This window comes from Cryptomeria japonica, chromosome 10 (genome assembly GCF_030272615.1).
Source record: "Cryptomeria japonica chromosome 10, Sugi_1.0, whole genome shotgun sequence".
NCBI classification, from domain to species: Eukaryota; Viridiplantae; Streptophyta; class Pinopsida; order Cupressales; family Cupressaceae; genus Cryptomeria; species Cryptomeria japonica.
In genome coordinates, this window is record NC_081414.1 from 722,093,263 (window position 1) to 722,112,082 (window position 18,820).

Here is an 18,820-nt window from a genome sequence, read left to right on the forward strand (position 1 = left end):
ATAGATAAGAAGTATGGGGAAGAACATCAAACAGGGGTTTCCTTTCCCATTGAATTGACACATTACATTTGTAATAGTGTCTCAGATGCTTTGAATTTGGAGTTAGAGTTTAAAAGTTTTAAATATCAGTTTTATGTTCCCCGCACTAAATTTGATACTAAAGGATTTGCAATGACACACTTTACATTCAAGGAGAATTTTTGACATGTACCTGATCTAGAAGACTTTTGGGCAGATTGTGTGGATGAGTATGAAGTCCAAAAAAGAGCTCATCTCAGACTCACGGTGCAACAAATTTTAAGGATTATGGTCTAAAGATAAACACTACAAATACTGTGGATGATGAAAATGATTTGCTTCACCCCCAATTTGTCGATGATAGGCAACCAAGAGTAATACAAGAAATTGACTAGAAAAAAGATGAGGAAAAACAGATTCAAACCAGGACAATCTTGGTCATTCGAAGAATAGAGAAGTGGCTTAGAAAGAAGAAATTGAGAAAAAGCTCAACAAAGGGCTCAACCTCATCCACTAAGGTCTCAATATCTAATTATCTTATCCCATATTGTGCTGCAAGTTCACTGAAACAGGGAAAAAGAGGACAGAGAGCAAAGATAGCGCAAATCAAAGAGGAGACAACTTCTGTCAGAGTCACTCACTCCGGAACAAGGGGTAAAAGACAATCCTTTCCTATTGATACTATGGTGGTTGACCTTGATATGGATACCACCTCAATTGATCCAATCAAAGAACAATAAGGGCTGGCTGATGAGGGTAATAATTGGTAGGAACAAGAAGCCTTAAATGAAGTTACTACTATGGTAGTAAGGGATGGAAAGGACACTGATTCAGATAAGCCTCAAATTCCTTCAGGACCAGTATGGTTAGAAAATATGTTAAGCACCAAGAAGAGAAACATTGTTCCAACCTCGATTCTAGTAGAAGACATGGTGAGTAAATTCTTGGGAAAGACTCCAAAATCGAAGAAGTCCAAAACTATGTCAAAAATTGACCTTGATGCAAATAGTGGGAACTAGATTGCAAAGATTGCACACCCATTAACAGATGAAAAGACAGAGAACTCTACAACTTAGGACTTCACTGTTGAAAAGATAAATATTGGCACAACTTCTCGAGCCATAGATGTTCTCCACCTTGAAGCTTCAACAAAGAAGATCATAACCCGAGCCTAGAAAGATGAAAAAGATAAGCATCAGATGAAAGAGATGTTACGAAGGATGGCAGAATACATTGAAGCAATCAATGCTCCAAACCCTCAACCTATGTCACAGCTTCTGATGTCCTTTGATCCTAAGTCCCCTGCAAATCAGAAGACTTTGGACCAAATACAAAAATGTAGGTTGATCACAGAAACTATGATGGAGTGGCTAGAAAAGATTCAGAAGTCTGGTGTAGAGTACTTTGTTAATCTAAGCAAGGTATATGATGGGGCGATGCAAGTAATGAAGGAGCTTGAAGTTGAAATCATCAATTGGATGAAAAAGGAAGCTAAATGGGCCTCAAAAGTTGCACACATGTGAGAAGTGCAGAATTATGGGCTAATGAAGTTTCTTGTAGAAAGACCTGTGGCAGGCCTGGATGACAGCATTTTGTATATGTGCCAAAGGAACATTGAATGGAGAAATTCTCTGATAAAACAGGCTTATGAGGACTTCATGAAATTGATAAATCAACTCACAGAATTAGTTACTTCCATGAGAAATGAGCTCGTGTGCATTGGGATAAAATGTCTGAAAGATGATGGAAGAACCCTTGAAATGATCGAGGTTATAATAGGATCTTTTACGAGAAAAATCAATCATGTGAAAGAGGCTAAGGGTTTGGTTCGAGATGACTTAAGTGTGATTGCTAAGATTGAATCACTTCTATTTTTATGCATCAGACATCTGGATAGTCACTCCGACAAAGTCGCACAAGTTAACAAGGAAAAAGAGGTCTGGAAACAATGTATGGCACACGTCAGATTACCTCATAATACAATCATTCAATAATTCATCACTACTTATGCGGATTGGAAGAAAGAAGCAGTTATCAGAACTACATAGTAATATTTTTCGTTGATGATAAATCCTTTTTCACTTGTTAGTTGCATAAACAATATTATTTTATACTGGTTTCACTGACTTTGCGGGGTGGAAATCATTAGCTTTCTGTGTTTCCTATTATAACTGTTGGTCAGGTTGTGGCTATATAACAATGTTTTGAAGACTCTGGAAAGGTCTAAAAAACTGTGATTTTTCAAGCATCAAAGAATATCAGTTTATGTTTTGAATTTGTTGGAACTAGATTGACTGATTTATGAATGGAAATGATTATGGTGTCCAGTCTTTGAATCTGTGCATTTAAAGGTTGGCGAACCATCTTTAAAAACAATCTTCTATGTGCATGATATCATTATTCTTATCAGTCAATTCTATGTTTTCTTGAATCCATGGTTATATATATTTGTTAGAAGATTCATTGTGGATTGAGTTGTGCTGGTCCTCCCATCCCTTTGAGGCATGAGAGAGTATCGATCAGAATCAATATTGCATTGAACTTGCTTTGTTATGAGTTTATAGAATGAACTTATGTGAAAGACAGAGTCTGTGAGCTCTTATTTAATCTTCAGAATTTTCTCTCTGTTTTATATTATGGCATTCCTTTGTGTTGATAGATGAATGCTAAAGCCTTTCTATTCTTTTTGGTTAAAAGCATCTTCATTTTCAAGATTTTCTATGTAGAATTCATTGTGAATCATATGAGGAGCTACCCTCTAGTGTAGAGGATGGATTTTAATTAGTTCATCCAACTGTTGGTTTATTTGTGTACTTTCATTAAGAGGTGTACAGAATTCATATTATCATTTAGAGAAAATAAATATTTCAATTACAAGAAAGGGACAAATTTGTTAACCAACAAACTGAATCAGGTGTGAACTTCACAATTTTTGTTGTTGCCCCATGACTGATTTGATAGATGGAAAAAAGATTGTTTGTCAAATGGGGTACACAAAACACATCATTGAAGGAGTTATCCCCGTCGCAATACATCCTTTCCTAATCACATCCATTTAAATATGATTTCCCATCAAAATTTGTGGCATGGTGCAAGGCTCAAATGAAGAGAACATAGGTTGTGAAGATGCCATACGATGAGAAGCTCGTGAATCTAGAAGCCATCTCCCTGAATCATGACTTGTAGTAGCACAAAGAGCTTGTCCCTTACCTTTTGATTGTGAGGAAGGGGAAGGAGATAAATCCTTCTTCTTATAAGTGGATGGTAAATCAATGTTGTTGTTTTTTGAGGATGTTGATCAACTCATCAATTTTCTTTGTGTGGCAATGATCCTCATCATGACCACTTTTTTTGCAATAAGAACAAAACCTCTCCTTATATGGTTTTCCCTTAGGTGAGGAAGTAGAATCCCTTTTTTGTGGAGAGTAAGATTGTGATCCATCTTGTTGTGTCTTAGGCTTGAACTTCTTCTATTTCTTGTTGGAATTATTTCCTTGATTCTCTTGATTACCTTTAGTAGGCACCAAAACTTGTGACTTTGAAGATTTGAGAATCCCCATGCTCAACAACTTAGATTTCTCCAACATCAACATTTTTGTGAATGAATCAAAAGAAGGCATAGTGAAGGAACTACCCATTGTCAAGCGATGGGTTTGGAAGATAGAAACAAATGTTGCATACTCTGATGAAGCCTTCCCAAAAGGTTGTAGAGCAACTATGCATCCTTCTTATCAATGCCACAATCCTTCAACTACGCCCTTAGCTCACTTTCCTTGGTAACATAATCTTGGATTGTATCAAAGTTCTTGGGATCCAACATGGTGAGATCATTATCAATTTGATAGCCTCTAATCTCATCATTTTTCTTGTACAATTTTCCCAAGACATCCCATGCTTCCTTAACTGTTTTACACTTGTCAATGTGAAAGATGAGATCCATTGATACATATTTTCTTAAGGTACCAATTACCATGATGTTCTTAGTGAGTCAATCCAAGTGACCATTGGGATCATCCTTAGGATCAGCTGGTGTAGTTATAGTTCCATCAATATAATGAGTTAATCCTTTTTACATTAGTTTACTTCATTCATCAATTTTCCATGAAGCATAGTTATGTGGAGTTAAAAGTGGAAATTTAGGAGAACTCATAGCATCAAAATGTAAAAGGAAAAAGAAAAGAGAGGCACAATCACACAAGACACCCCCCCCCCCAAAATTACTCAATCAAGAAACCCCAATGGCTCTGATACCATGTAATAATTTGTTGAAAACAACCAAGATCAAGAGCACATTGAATAGAACAAAACAGAGACAAAATATTTGATAAGAATAACTTGTATTCTAATCAAGAGCAAAGTAAGATCAATTGGATCATTAGAATTACACACAATGTATGATGAGCCTTCTTATAAAGGCAAGGCTAAGAGACAAGAGAAAACATAATGATAACATGTGGCTCAATGAGATCCAAGGGTAGGTAAGGGTAGGTAGGAGAAATAGTAAAATATTCCACATGAGGTGTATCACCCACTGAAGGTAGAATTATCACTCCACAATAAGTGGATATGATAAAGTAATAACAAGATCACACCATAAAAGGTGGAAATTCTCCTACGTACGTACTCCCAATGTATGCACGTCTCCCTAAGTGTCTTATAAGAAAACTACAATGTTATGCATGTACCTAAGTAACTTGTAATTATATCCAAGATGAATAAATAATTACACCAACACTTTTTTAGTAGGAGCATGTATTATTTTTAAATTTGATCAAGTGGTTTTTTTCATAGAGGTTTGGAATCAAATTCATGATCTATAATTTATCTTCTCTCAATTTGTGTATGATGGATCATGGAATTTGATCTACAATGTGGAGGGAGGAATGCCTTAAAAATTTAAACAAGAAGAAAATTTTATTTAAGACCTTAAAACTTGGACACATTCCTTAGAAAGCGATCCCATGTAAGGGGGCTTTAGATTTAATAATTGTGGAGTTATAGGTTCTATTATTACAAGAATTTCTATATAGTAATATGTTTTATTTTTAGATTTGATCAAGTAAAGTTTTTTTCTAGGCATGTTGGATCAAATTTCACTATCTATCATTTCTCTTCTCTCACTTTTTACTTCTAATGATGAATCATGGAGTCTAGTCCAAAACATTGATAGTAAAATCAATAATGTACTTATTTTAATATAGAGCAGTTCTAATTGATTATTTTTGTGTCACAGGTGTTGATTTTGCACTTTATAGTCTTGACATTTTAATATGGGAGCATTGCAACTTTGGGATATCTAATGTTTGGCAATGAGTTGTTATCACAAGTAACATTGAACCTCCCAAGAAAAAAAATAGCTTCAAAGATGGCAATCTATACAACACTGATTAATCTGTTTACTAAATATGCATTGATACTTACTCCATTGTCTACAACCTTGGAAGAGTTATTACCTCCATCAAATATATCATCAAAAACAACAATTTTATTATGGAGCACATGCATCAAAACCTTACTATTGGTTGGTATAGTTGTTGTAGCACTTGTAGTACCATTTTTTGGTTACCTAATGGCATTGATTGGCTCTTCATTCAATTGTTTAGTTTCTTTTATTCTTCCATGCTTATGCTACGTGAAGATTTCTGGGGTAGGGATTTCTAGGTTCAAGATTATACTTATTCGTATAATTTGTGTTGTGGACATCATAAATTGATTTTAGGAACTTACTCTCTTTGTGAAAAATATTGCAGACAATATATGATGATATTAGGTGTCTTATTGCAGAGAAGTTAATATGCTAGTGTTGACATTTGAGGCATCTTATTTCCTCTAACATTATATTATTATTTATTTGGCATTTCCAATTTTTCTTTCAGAAATAGATATTGCTAGCCTTTCCCTTGATTCTTCACTCTTTAAAACAATAGAAGCATTTGACGTTGTCTTTTTGTCTAGTTCTTGATGGAATCATTTTTTACTTCCAAGAATTCTATTTCTTCTTGTAGATTTACTAAATTTCTTATGTAAATTCGTTACTAAAATTAATTATTTAGTGTGGTGTATTTAGGAGTTATGTTTAGTCATATTAGATATTTATTTGGGATCATTTGTAAAGTTGTATCTAATATTGGTTTAGTTATTTTATGTATGAGAGACACGAATTAATTTATTATTATTTGAGAAAAAAATATTTAATATTTTTGTCAAAAACTAAATTAACGTTGTGTACTCAGAGGACTTAACATAACTTTGGGTTGGCATCTCACTATAAAGAGGAGGATTTAATGTAATTATCTAATTTCTTTTCTTGGGTTAGTTTCTATTATTTCTACCTTGTATTGACCAATACATCTTTACTGGTAAAATATTGGTCTAAAAATTTTTGTCACTACTAATTCAAAATTTAATAATAATAAGCATCCATTAAAAAAACTACCTAAAATTTGCACTAGACATTGAGTTTATCTAATTAGATGAAATGGTGGAAAGATTATATCCATGTGAATGTTATTGCAAATTGTAAAATGTCACTTAATAAAAAAATAGTTAAAAGGAAAACAATAGAAAAAACATTTTTTTTTTTTTAATTATAAATTGAATTTACATTAAAAAATGACAACTGGTACACTGCATGCTCACCCTACATCAAAATTGACAAAAAAAATAATTGTTAATATCATATAAAAGAAAAATAAATTATACCATAACAGAATTGATAAAACATATAATAATCTTTGTTCTAAATAATCTTCACGTTTATCAAATAAACTAGTAGATCACTTCTATGTCTACTAGTTCCCTTCTATAATTCAATGCCACTTTTACATATAAAAATATTAAAATCTATCAATTGAAAAGCTATCCTACACTATTTTAAAAGGTTATTTTGATCATTTTCAAAATTGACAAATTAATAGAAAAAACACTTACCAACTCCAAAAAATAATGACACATATATGAGCTCATAAATTTGTGGGAAAGTCTTCATCGTGCAAAAAATTCTTTCTCTAGTGTAAATGAAGTATGTCAATCACATCCTTCACTATCCTCTCTACTGCAACTTCCGAGCTGCAATGGGTATTTTTGGTAACAACCAACACGAAAAAGAAAAAGTATCAAATAATGTTCAATTATTTGGGTGAATAAGCAACTTAATAATTACTATTAAAATTAATCTAATATTAAAATGAAATTTCTTTCTCTAATGAAAATGAGGTATGTGAATCACATCCTTCACTATTATCTCTAGTGCATCTTTGGAGCTGCAATGGGTATTCTTAGTAACAATCAATTACAAAGAAGTACCAAATAATGTTCAATTATTTGGGTGAGTAAGCAACTTAATACTTAGTATTAAAAATCAATATAATATTGCAAATGGGGTAACAAACTAAGAAGGTGTAATCTTGGAGGAAACTCCATGGTTAAGTATACTTGAGTTGGAATAGTACTAGGATGGATGACCTCTTGGAAAGACCCAAAGCTTCACCTCTATGAGCATCACCTAGATGCAATGAGTGCTAAGTGTACCATTCATTCTCAAAAGAGATAGGTTTTTGTGAACCAAAAATCGTAAAACATGAGTACTAAGTGAACCATTCATTCTCAGGAGAGATAAGTTCTTGTGAACCACTAGTCATAAAATATGGGTCAATAAGTTTGACTCAAAAACCACAAATTAGATTCTCATAGCAATACCATAATTTAACTAACTATTATACAGCTATTAAGCAATTAGGTAAAAGTATAACAAAACCAAGTAGTAAAATCGATTAGTTACTCTTCTGTATTACCCATGGTCCAGCCTGAACGAGAGCAGATCTCCCCAAGGCTAATCTTCCACCGGTCAATCTCTTCCTGTGGGTGTCGATCTGGATGACTATAATGCTTTTCAAATGATTTCTTATACGGACTTTTCTTGTTGAGGGGATATCTAACGTGAGTTGGATCCACGCCATAAAATAGAGGAATGATCAAGCCGGGGGTTTTCAACATTGCAGCGGCTTCCTTGAGACACCATGTTGAGTCTGCATAGCCTTCAGAAAATACAGGAATACGTATGGCGCTGCTCCCGATTGCGCTTTCCAAGGAGGGCCAAATTTTTGCTCCCTTCTTCAAACTCTTGCTGTCTAAAAACACACTCAATCCGGCTTTGGAGAGAGCTTCAGAGAGATGATTTACCAGGTTATTTCTCACATCTGGTCCCCTAAAACTCAGAAACACATCATGCCTGAAAAAATCAGGGCCTAGGGAGGCAAGTGAAGCAGTGCGGGCGAGAAAAAATTCCCTGATGCTGTGAAAATCTCGCACCTTGGCATCTCGTTCCCAGGCGTCGTAATCTTCTAAATTCCTGAGATATTCCCGCTTTCGAGTGAGAAAATCTTTTTTTATGGAGAGAAAATCTCGCTCTGAGGAGAGAAAACCTCCTTCCAGCGCGCCCTGAAAACATCCTTCCAGTGCGCCCTGAAAACATCCTTCCAGCGCGCTGTGAAAACTTCCTTCCTTCCGTTTGAGGTAATCTCGCCGTCTGTCGAGATATACATCTTTCACGGCCAGATAATTTCGCCTACGGTCAAAATAATTTGGCCCACTGTCCCAATATTCTCTAGAGAGTTTGGAATAACGTGAATCGAAGCTCAAATTTTCAAGATACCTGCTGATTTTACAATACACGCATTCTTTCATCTTAAAGTTGGAAGAGAGAAGGAAGGTTTACTAACAATAGAGAGAAAACTTAGGATTCCACTCAATGTTCAACTCCTATCACAAATAACAAACAAGGCAACCTTCCAAACATTAAAAAGGGTTTATTGCAGACTTAATCTCTGAAACAAATAAGCTCCACTCAATTTAACAGATGATAGAACTCAACTACACAGATCTTCAACTTCTATCACACATAACAAACAGGCAACCTTCCATACATAAAAAAGGGTCTATTGAAGACTTAATCTCTGAAACAAATAAGCTCCTTCCACACTTATTTCTGCTCGCATTTAAAAAAGAAACAAGCCACGCATTCATCCAATCTTCCCATCTTTTTTTAGTTAATGTCTGGAGTTTAAGGCTGGTCATAAAGAAACAGACAAGTCATGCATTCATCCAATCTTTCTATCTTTTTTAGGTTTAATATGTTGTTTAATGTATAAAATTTATGACTGATTACAAAATTTCTAGATTTAATAGTTTCCCTAATGTATAAAATTTAAAACTGACTACAAAGGAACAGGCAACCTTCCAAACATAAAAAAGGTATATTGCAGACTTAGGCTCTGAAACAAATAGGCTCCTTCCAGACTTATTCCTGCTCGCATTTAAAAAATAAACAAGCCACGCATCCATCCATTCTTCCCATCTGAGTAAGGTCATCCATAATTACTTGGAAGTTGCAGGCGGGCACATGTTAAAGCACAATTTCCTTGAAGCCACCAAATCACATCCCACCAAAATAATTCCGTAGACCACTTTTTATTATGTCGTAATGATACGACAGGCAGACACATTTTGAGTCTTTACGTCGTTTCACTAACCCTTGCACTATATTACATATATACGTGACAATCATGGCTGAAACTTCCGACAAAAATGTAGCTTCCTGTGGATTCATATCAAAATCATAACCACCTCGGCTAGATATGGTTTATTGTTCCGACATTTACTAAGTACTATAATGCCAAAGAGGCGAGCCCATTTATTTTGTTTTATTTCCATCCATTCTTGCCATCTGAATACACGAGGTATCAATAATTACTTGAAAGTTGGCTGTCAGCAAACGACAGAGTGTAATGGCCAAACTTTTGGAAGTTGCCTGGAAGAACAATTTCCTTGAAGCCACTATCAGCACGCTACCACCACAATACACCAAATCACAGTGTTAAAACATCAAAAGTAGGTGTAGTGGTTATGTCGATAGTAATATATACTTTGGAGAAATCAATTTCAATAAATGTCAAGTTCATTTTCAAAAAATCGACATCAACAACAATAGAGACATCTCAACAATCAAGAACAAATATATTCAATGTAATCATTTTATCAAGTCAATTATTTTCATATAACGTAAAAATATTTTATGTTGTGAAAACATTTTGTACAATTTTAATTTTTAGATTAATTTATATTCATTCATATTTCTATTTTTTTAATTTTAAAATTAATTCATCTACATTACAAATACATATGTATAGTACATATGCATTTTCTAATTTTGTACCCTCCAATATATTATCCTTAGAGATAATGAGAAACAAAACAAAAAGCAAGACGAAGAGTGTATTAGATTGTGATACTATCTAAAAGTTTAGAGCCTACTACATATTTTTGTACTATGCTTGCAGATATCTCTTGTAGCTATAACATTGCTACTCGTCACAATTTTTAATTGTTTTTCTATTTGAGTTCCTTAGCTGGTATATTATGGAATCTTGAACTTTCATGTGCATATTTATTGATAGAAAATCATAGCTTCTTCATCATTTAGAGGGTTTTCAAACACCTATTTGGTAAGCCAACAATTTCATATTTAATTGCAAACCTCAATAGTCCTTTCTATTTGAAGAGCATCAAAGCCTTTTGCCCATGCCAAATGTCACCAAATCTTATTCATTCCTATTTTTAGTCTTCTGTATAATGTTAATTGCGTGCATTTTCACTCTCCGTATTTGTAGCTTTTGCTTGAGTTCAACTTATGTTTAGTTGTAGCTCCCTCTACCGACGCTCTATCTTCCAATCTGAAAAGATCAATGCTAGGCCCTTCGAATTAGTCTAATGCAACAACTAAAGTTTAAGAAGGATGGATTACCATAAAGGGGAAGCATTCAAAGACGTCCAAGCCTTCTTTTGATATCACTCTTCATTCCCACAAGGCCAATTGTAAATCTTGAGGGCCCTTGTAGTTGGTTGTTTGGGCTAGTTTTTATGGCCCTGTCTTTGGTTGGGTTGCTTGTTGTCTTTCAAGGTAGACTCTGCATTTTTTGTTGTGGCTCTCTTCTCTTTGTTGAGCAGTCAATTTCTATCCCTTGATTGATTTGTAAAGGGTTTCGAGTCCCTTCAAAAACTGTTATTCACCTGATCAAAAACTTATGTGTGATTGTATGAATTTTATTATTGTGCCATAATTGAAGAAAATGATAAGTTGTGTTATGCTTCAAGACTTATTTATATAGTTGGTTGAGCATATGTTATTTAGGTAAAATGTTAAATAGGTAGCCTAGAGTTGTTTGGCATTACAAGCAAAGCAGTAAAATACTAGCATTCTAGAAAAGGCTAAATTGTACTCACAAGTGAGATTAAAATACCATGATTTTGGAACAATGGTTATTTTATAATCAGATTTCACCCTCAAGGATGTTGTGTTTTTTATTGTTGAATGTTGAACATCCAAATTGTGTGACTGTTGAATATTGTTGAAATTTAGTCTAAGAAATTTAATTTACATTATTTTTTAGCATGGTGTAAGGACCTTGCTCAGTTGCTTGGATAAAACTAATGTTAATATGAGACTGAAAATATTATGAACAAGAAATGATTGGTGAGTAGTTCATCTATGTGATAAAATAGTTAGTTTTAAGAGGTTTGTAAGGTTCAATGTTGTGTTCTATGATCAGGCAACTGAATGGCTAGCAAACTACTAATGTTTGTCTACATAGCTAATCTACAATTTTTTATGTCATTTGTGTGTATGTTATGAAATACTAATGCACTAGCTTGTATTATGCAGAACAAAAATCTGATTGAAGATGATCATCGAATAAGGGTATTGGGTAAATTTACAAATGGGACTTAGTGGACACTCAATGCACTCTACAATTAACTTTCTTTGTTTAGTTCCTTAAAGACATATGGTTGCAAATAAATATTTCTTTAAGTTGTTTGGCATGTTGTAATGTAAATTCTATTATTTTACTTTGAGGTTTCTCAATTCTGCACATTTTTTGTTTTTGATACCCTTTGTTGTTTAGAAAAATCCTCATTTGCATGCAAATACTTATTCTACAAGCTATCATCTAGGAGGAATAGGCACATTATATGGACATCAAATATCTAAGGGTTGAGGTAATAATGCTCTCTTAGATATCTCAAATGAGTTGCACAAACATTGTAAAAATATGTTGTAATGAATTCTTATTTGAAGAAATTTTATTAAGGTTGAATCTGCATATTTTAATTTTTGAGGGTGTACCAGTTAACGGGGAATTTCAATCATTAAATAAGCAACATTAAGAGTAGAGTAAATTTATGTTGTTATGGTGCACATTTATATGTAGTCTCATTTTGTTAAGCTTCTTCAAAAATGGATTAGGTTTTTTATGATTTGTAAAAACAAAATTTGCTTGATGAAATCCAAAGACTTAATGGGCAAAAGGTATGTCTGTGTTTAAACTTTATATGGCAACCAACATTGAGAATTTAATGTTTAATTAAATAAATGGGTTATTATTCTTTGGAAGACTTGTTGACATAATTTGATATACTACAAAACAATAGACGAAGAAGTTTCATTGTAGTTTTTTTAATTTAAGTTGTTTTGAATCCAAGTATATTTCCTAATGCTAATTCAGAATTTAAAACTAAAATATAGATAGGCCATGCAGTATGGCTTGATTTCATTTGTTCACTTGCCCTTGTACTAAACATCATATTGTCTTATTAATGGTGTCCTACAGATTGTATACCATATTAAATTGGTATATATTAAGAAAAGTTGTGCATAGGGTTCAAGATACATAAAATAATCAAAAGTGGATTTTGGTCAAACTAATTGTTATATGAAGTAGAAACTTTTGACAAACTACTTCATCAGGATGCAACCTTGGGTTGTAATTGTTGCCAGCTTGATGCCATCAATTGAAAAATTGTATGCAATCCATAAAACAACAAAATGGAAAACATTCATCCAATGCCTATCCTAATAACTCTACAAATCGAGGAAAAATCTTCCATTTGTGCTATGCAAGTGAAGAAAATATAAAGACTACAGTAAGTTCTATATGACATATGCAATCTAGATGGAAACCTATTTGTGAGAGTTTTCATTGAGATCAATGGTTTTAAATATTTGGTGAAAAGGCTTTACAAACTCTCAAGCCAATGCAATTGGTAGGTGTAAAGCCGAATTCTACAACCTTTGCCAGCATCCTCTTGACCAATGGATGCTTTGAAAATAGGGTATGGACATTTGTCAAAGCATAGATAAAACATATATGTGGTTTCATGGCTTGCAATGATTGCAAGATACAAAAAGAAGGATTTGTTGAAAAAGCTTTAGAAACTTTCAAGCAAATGCAATTGGAAGGTGTAAAAACATGTTCAATAACCTTTGGCATCATCTTCCTTTCTTGTGATAAAATGGGAGTTTTGGAACAAGGTATGGACATCCATCAAAGTATAAGAAAGGTGGATTTTTTTTTTAAATATTATGGTTGGAAATGCTCTGGCAGATATGTATGCAAAATGTGGAAGCACAAACAAGGCAAGTGAATTGTTTGATAAAATGCCTCAAAGAGATGTTAGCTCTTTGAATTTAATGATAACAAGATTTTTAGGAAATGGATGTGTTGAAAATGCTTTAGAAAATTTCAAATAAATGCAATTGACAAGAATAAAGCCAATTTTTTTGTCCCCGTCTTCCTTGCCTATGCCAAAATGGGAGCTTTAGAATAAGGTATGGACATTCATCAAATCATAATGGTAGGGAGATTTTTGTCAAATATTATAGTTGAAAATGCTTTGGCAGACATGCATGTAAAAGGTGGAATCATACACAATGCACCTGAATTGTTTGACATCTATGCAAAAGCGGTTAGGTGTGTGAGGTTCAAATAGTAAGGATATTGATGAAAGAGTGGACCTAAAAACATACTTGGATGTAGTCAGATGATCCTCTTGAATCACTTTGTCATGAATATGTTATATAAGCATGGTTAACCAGACTTCCACTATAAATTAGAATGCCATTTAATTCCTCAACTCCATTATTTTCATAGCCCCTAAAACTTACAATATGATAAAATAGATGTTTTATCAAAAGAAGAACCGAGTAAACAAAAGAAAAAGGAACGACTTGCATAAGATCCCCAACACCATTGGATAAAAAATGAACCTTTGTCCTTGCAAAGATCATCCACTAATTTATTACTACACGATTGCAAAGATCATCAACTATCACATTTTTCTTACTTGAAAATTATGGACATGAAACCCATGTTGGAATTGTAAAAAATTGGTGTGAGACAATTTTCCAATGAGGAGTTCCCCACATATAATATGCTACCTATGATGAATTTTTATGTCATAAGGATGTGACAGGCTGATCTACTTTTATTCCCCTCACTGTCAAATTATTACTAAATCTAAATTAAATAGATAAAAAAGAATAAAAAGTAAATAAATGTCTTCACCAAATATGTTTCCATCTATTTTATATAGATTATTTTTAAGATATAAGCTAGTAGTAATAGAAGATGGAACATGCAATATTTCAATTTTATTAACTTAATCGTAAAAATATTTTTTAATTATTATTAAATTATTATTATTATATAATTCTTATTATTATAATAATTATATAATTATTGTTATTATTATTATTTTAATCTCAATTATTGTTATATTTATTATTGAAGGCATTTCATTATATGAGATGGACTACCTACTTTAGAAGATAAATGGCTGAGATCATTCCTTAAATGTGCAAGATGATACAAATCATCTTACCCATTCAATTTCCTCCTACAAGTGGCTTAGGCATCTAAAAGTGTTGTTTCACATCTTAATGTTTGAGATCTTCTTTGTCTATTCATTCCATTTTGGCTTGTTGCCACCATCACCTCAAGTACAGATGCCACTCTACCACCTAAGACCATGCCTACTAATTTTTAGGCTACCTGGGGGTTACACTATCCACAACATTCCTCTTTCCTTGTAAACTTGCATATTTCAAATTTGAATTTCTCATTCACAACCTTCATCTATTTAAATATAATTTCGCTTTAAAGACTTCAATTTTCTAATCTACAACATTAGTTCACCTACTTGCTAGGCCATTTTTTAAATGACTAACTACTAAAGAGAGACAAAATACACTTATACATCACAATGAAAAATAATTATCAAGATTGTTGGTGTAAATAATTATTCATCTTGGATATTATTACACCTTACTTAAGTTTACTTGGGAAATGCATTTTATGGTAGTTTGGGTATGAGACACTTGGGTGTTTGTGCCACATTGGGATACTGTGTGTAGGAGAATTTCCACCTTTTGTGGACTTATCTTGTTGTTACATTCCACATTCAGTGGGTGATCCACCTCATGTGGAATATTATATTGTTTCTCCTACCTACTCACACCTATTTCCTACCTACCCTTATTTCTTATTGAGCCACATGTCATGTTTGTGTGCTCACATATCCATATAGCCTTGCTTATATAAGCAAACTCATATTCATTATATGGAATGATTGATGATCCAGTTGATCAGTATTTTCTCTTTATAGAGTATAGTTTATTCCTATCAATATTTTGTCTCTATTGTATTTTTCATTCAGCCCTTGATCTTGGAAAAATCTCACATGGTATCAGAGCCTATAGGGCTTCATTGATTAGTCTTTTGGAGACATTTTGAAGGCTTAAATTTTTGGATTTGGGGATCTTCATTTTTTGGGGGCGTCGTACAAGGATTTGGACATCACAGTTGTGTCCGAGAGGCCGTTTTCATGAATTTTGACTATAAAGTCGACTATATTTGGTGAGAATTTTTTTTTGCCTATTCTAGCTTTAGTTGTACGGATTTTGAAAAAAATTTAAAATATATATTTATATTCTACAAAAAAAAAAAAAAAAAATTATTATTCTGCAGAAAAATTTTGAAAAAAAATTCGAAAAAAATAAAATTTGAAAAAAAAGTGATAGTTTAAAATAAAAAAAAAAAATTTTGGGGGGTTAGACCCCCCCGTGATCTTCGTACACTACTTCTGTAGATTCTTCAGGTCCCGATGATTGTACAACCCACTATGCTCTGCAACCGTGTCTTGTACCTTCCTTGCGGCCCCCACTTGTGTCTTTCAGCAGCTGGCCTATCAACCGGCCCGTGCAGTCTCCCCTGCCCATTGCTTCTTCCAACACCTCCCGGTCTCCCACTGGCAACTCACCTGACACCACCTTCCTCCATGTAGTTCTTCTGGCATGTTGTCCCCCGACTGGCGACTAGTTGCTTCGGCCAGGCCTTGGCACCACCTTCTGGCAGACAGTAGCCACCGTCCGTCAGCCCTCCGGTAGTTTGCCCACCAACCCGGCTCCGCCACTAACAGCTCCCTTTCCCGTCAGCCGGACCAGGCCTTCCTGCCGACACGTCTGCCTATCGGGCTCCACCACATCAACAAACCCGACTCTTCTCCCCCACGTCAGCACCTAGTCTGCACCTACCACGTCAACATACGTACTTGCCCAGTCAGTTGTCCACCTCAGCAGTTCGTACTGTACAGACGCATAATGGCTAGGGTGGCAAAAAAAAATTGACGAGAAGACAGGTGTCAAATTTAAGCCCCTCATTTTTTAACGTCAACATTAGCAGTATTTTGAAAAAATTTTAATCCCCTCTCATTGAGCTTTTCAGTTTTGCAGTTCAACTTTGGAAGGCCATATCTTGCTCATTTTTGCTCCTTTTTTGGTGCAATTTTTTTTGAAATGGGATAGAATTTTGTTGTCTTCGCAATGGTGGAATAAGTTTCTGATTTTTATGGACAGAATTTTCATAAATTATAGATCTTCATGACTGTACCTGTCTAATCCCTGATTTTGCAACTTTAGAGGTTTCATTTGGGGTCATACAACCTAATTTTCAGGTGTCGTTTTTTTTTAAAGTGCATATATTTTTGTCTACTTTCATAATCTGTCATTTTTTTGTAGTGATTTTAAGTATAAATTGTACTTTCAGTATTTGGCCATTCGTGGCATATTTGGTACTTGTATTTCGCTTTGATCTCAGTTTAGATCACTACCAGTATTTGTTGAATTCTCTTATATCTCATTTTGAGAAGTTGTAAATTGAAATCAGAAGTCCACTTTGCCTTGTTTTGCAAGTTGCCCATTGTATACACACCAAGTATAAAGTGCCAAATCACCATTTTTTATTTTTTATTTTTTTTTTTTGGGGGGGGGGGGGGGGCGCGGTGGTTCTTGATTGAGTATTTTGTGGGGTGTCTTGTGTGATTGTGCCTCTCTCTATCTTCTATTTTTTTCATTTTGGTGCTATGGGTTCTCCTAAATTTCCACTTTTAACTCCTCATAATTATGCATCATGGAAGATTAAGGCATGGAGTAAACTAATGAAAAAATGACTCATTCATTATGTAAATGAAACTATCACAGCACCACCTGATCCTAATGCTCAAATTAAATGGCTTAATAAGAATGCCATGGCACTTGGAACTCGTAGAAAGTATGTATCAGATGACCTCATTTTTCACATTGATAAATGTACTACAATTAAAGAGGCTTGGATATTTTTCAGAAATTATATGGTCAAGTTGATGAGATTAAGGGCTACAAGCTTGATAGTGAACTCACAACTTTGGATCCCAAGGATTTTGATACAATCCAGGATTATGTCACAAAAGCAATTGAGTTAAGAGAAAAGCTAAAGGATTGTGGAATTGACAAAAAGGATGCTCAATTGGTCTATAACTTGTTGGATGAGCTTCCTTCAGAGTGTGTGGCCTTTGTATCTAGCTTTCACACCCATAGGTTAGCTCAAGGTTCTTCATACACTTCTCTCTCAATTGATTCATTCACGGAGATGTTGATACTTGAGCAATCTAAGTTGACCATGATGGGGATTCTCAAATCTTCAAAGTCACAAGCTTTGGCGGCTAATAAAGGGAATCAAAGCAATCAAGGAAAAGGCAAGAATCAAAAGCAACCTAAGTCAAAACCACAACAAGATGGAGCACAATCTTCCTCTCCACAACAAGGTGATTCACCATTCTCACCTAAGACGAAATCATATAAGGAAAATCTTTTTTGTGGATATTGCAAGAAGTCACGACATGATGAACATCATTCTTATAAGAAGGATATTGATGAGTTGAAGAATCTTCTTGAGAAGAACAAAATCAACCTAACTTCTAGAATATCTACATCAGCTTCTTCTTCCAAGGATAAAGGAAAGGATCACTCTTTTGGGACAGATAAAGGAAAGGGACAATCTCTTTGTGCTACTACAAGTCATGATTCAAGGAGATGGCTTCTAGATTTAGGGGCTTCTCATCATATAGCATCTTCACAGTCTATGTTTTCTACATTTGAGCCTTGCCATGTGTCATAGATTTTGATGGGCAATCATACATACATGGATGTGATTGGGAAAGGATCTATTGCCATTGGGGATAACTCCTTCAATGATGTGTTGTGTGTACCCCACTTGACAAATAATCTTATTTCCATCTATCAAATCACACATGGGGCAACTAGGAAAACTATGGAGTTCACAGCTGATTCAGTTATCATTAGAGACTTGGAGAGTGGAGCCATCATTGTGACTGGGGTGGTTGATCAGTCATCTCAGTTGTACTCTTTTTCACATTTTGGTCCTATTGATGAAGTTGATTCTTCCTATATTGATGATTTAGATTTTGAGGAGAACTTGGGGCACTTGAACTTGGGGATTCTCACATGTGACCCCATTCTTGAGCCTTGCATATCATCTCCTTCTATTGATATCACACCACTTATTGCACTTGATGATGCAGCTAGTGCAACAATTTTTCCTTCTTGTGATTTAGTGCAGCAGGATATTCCATG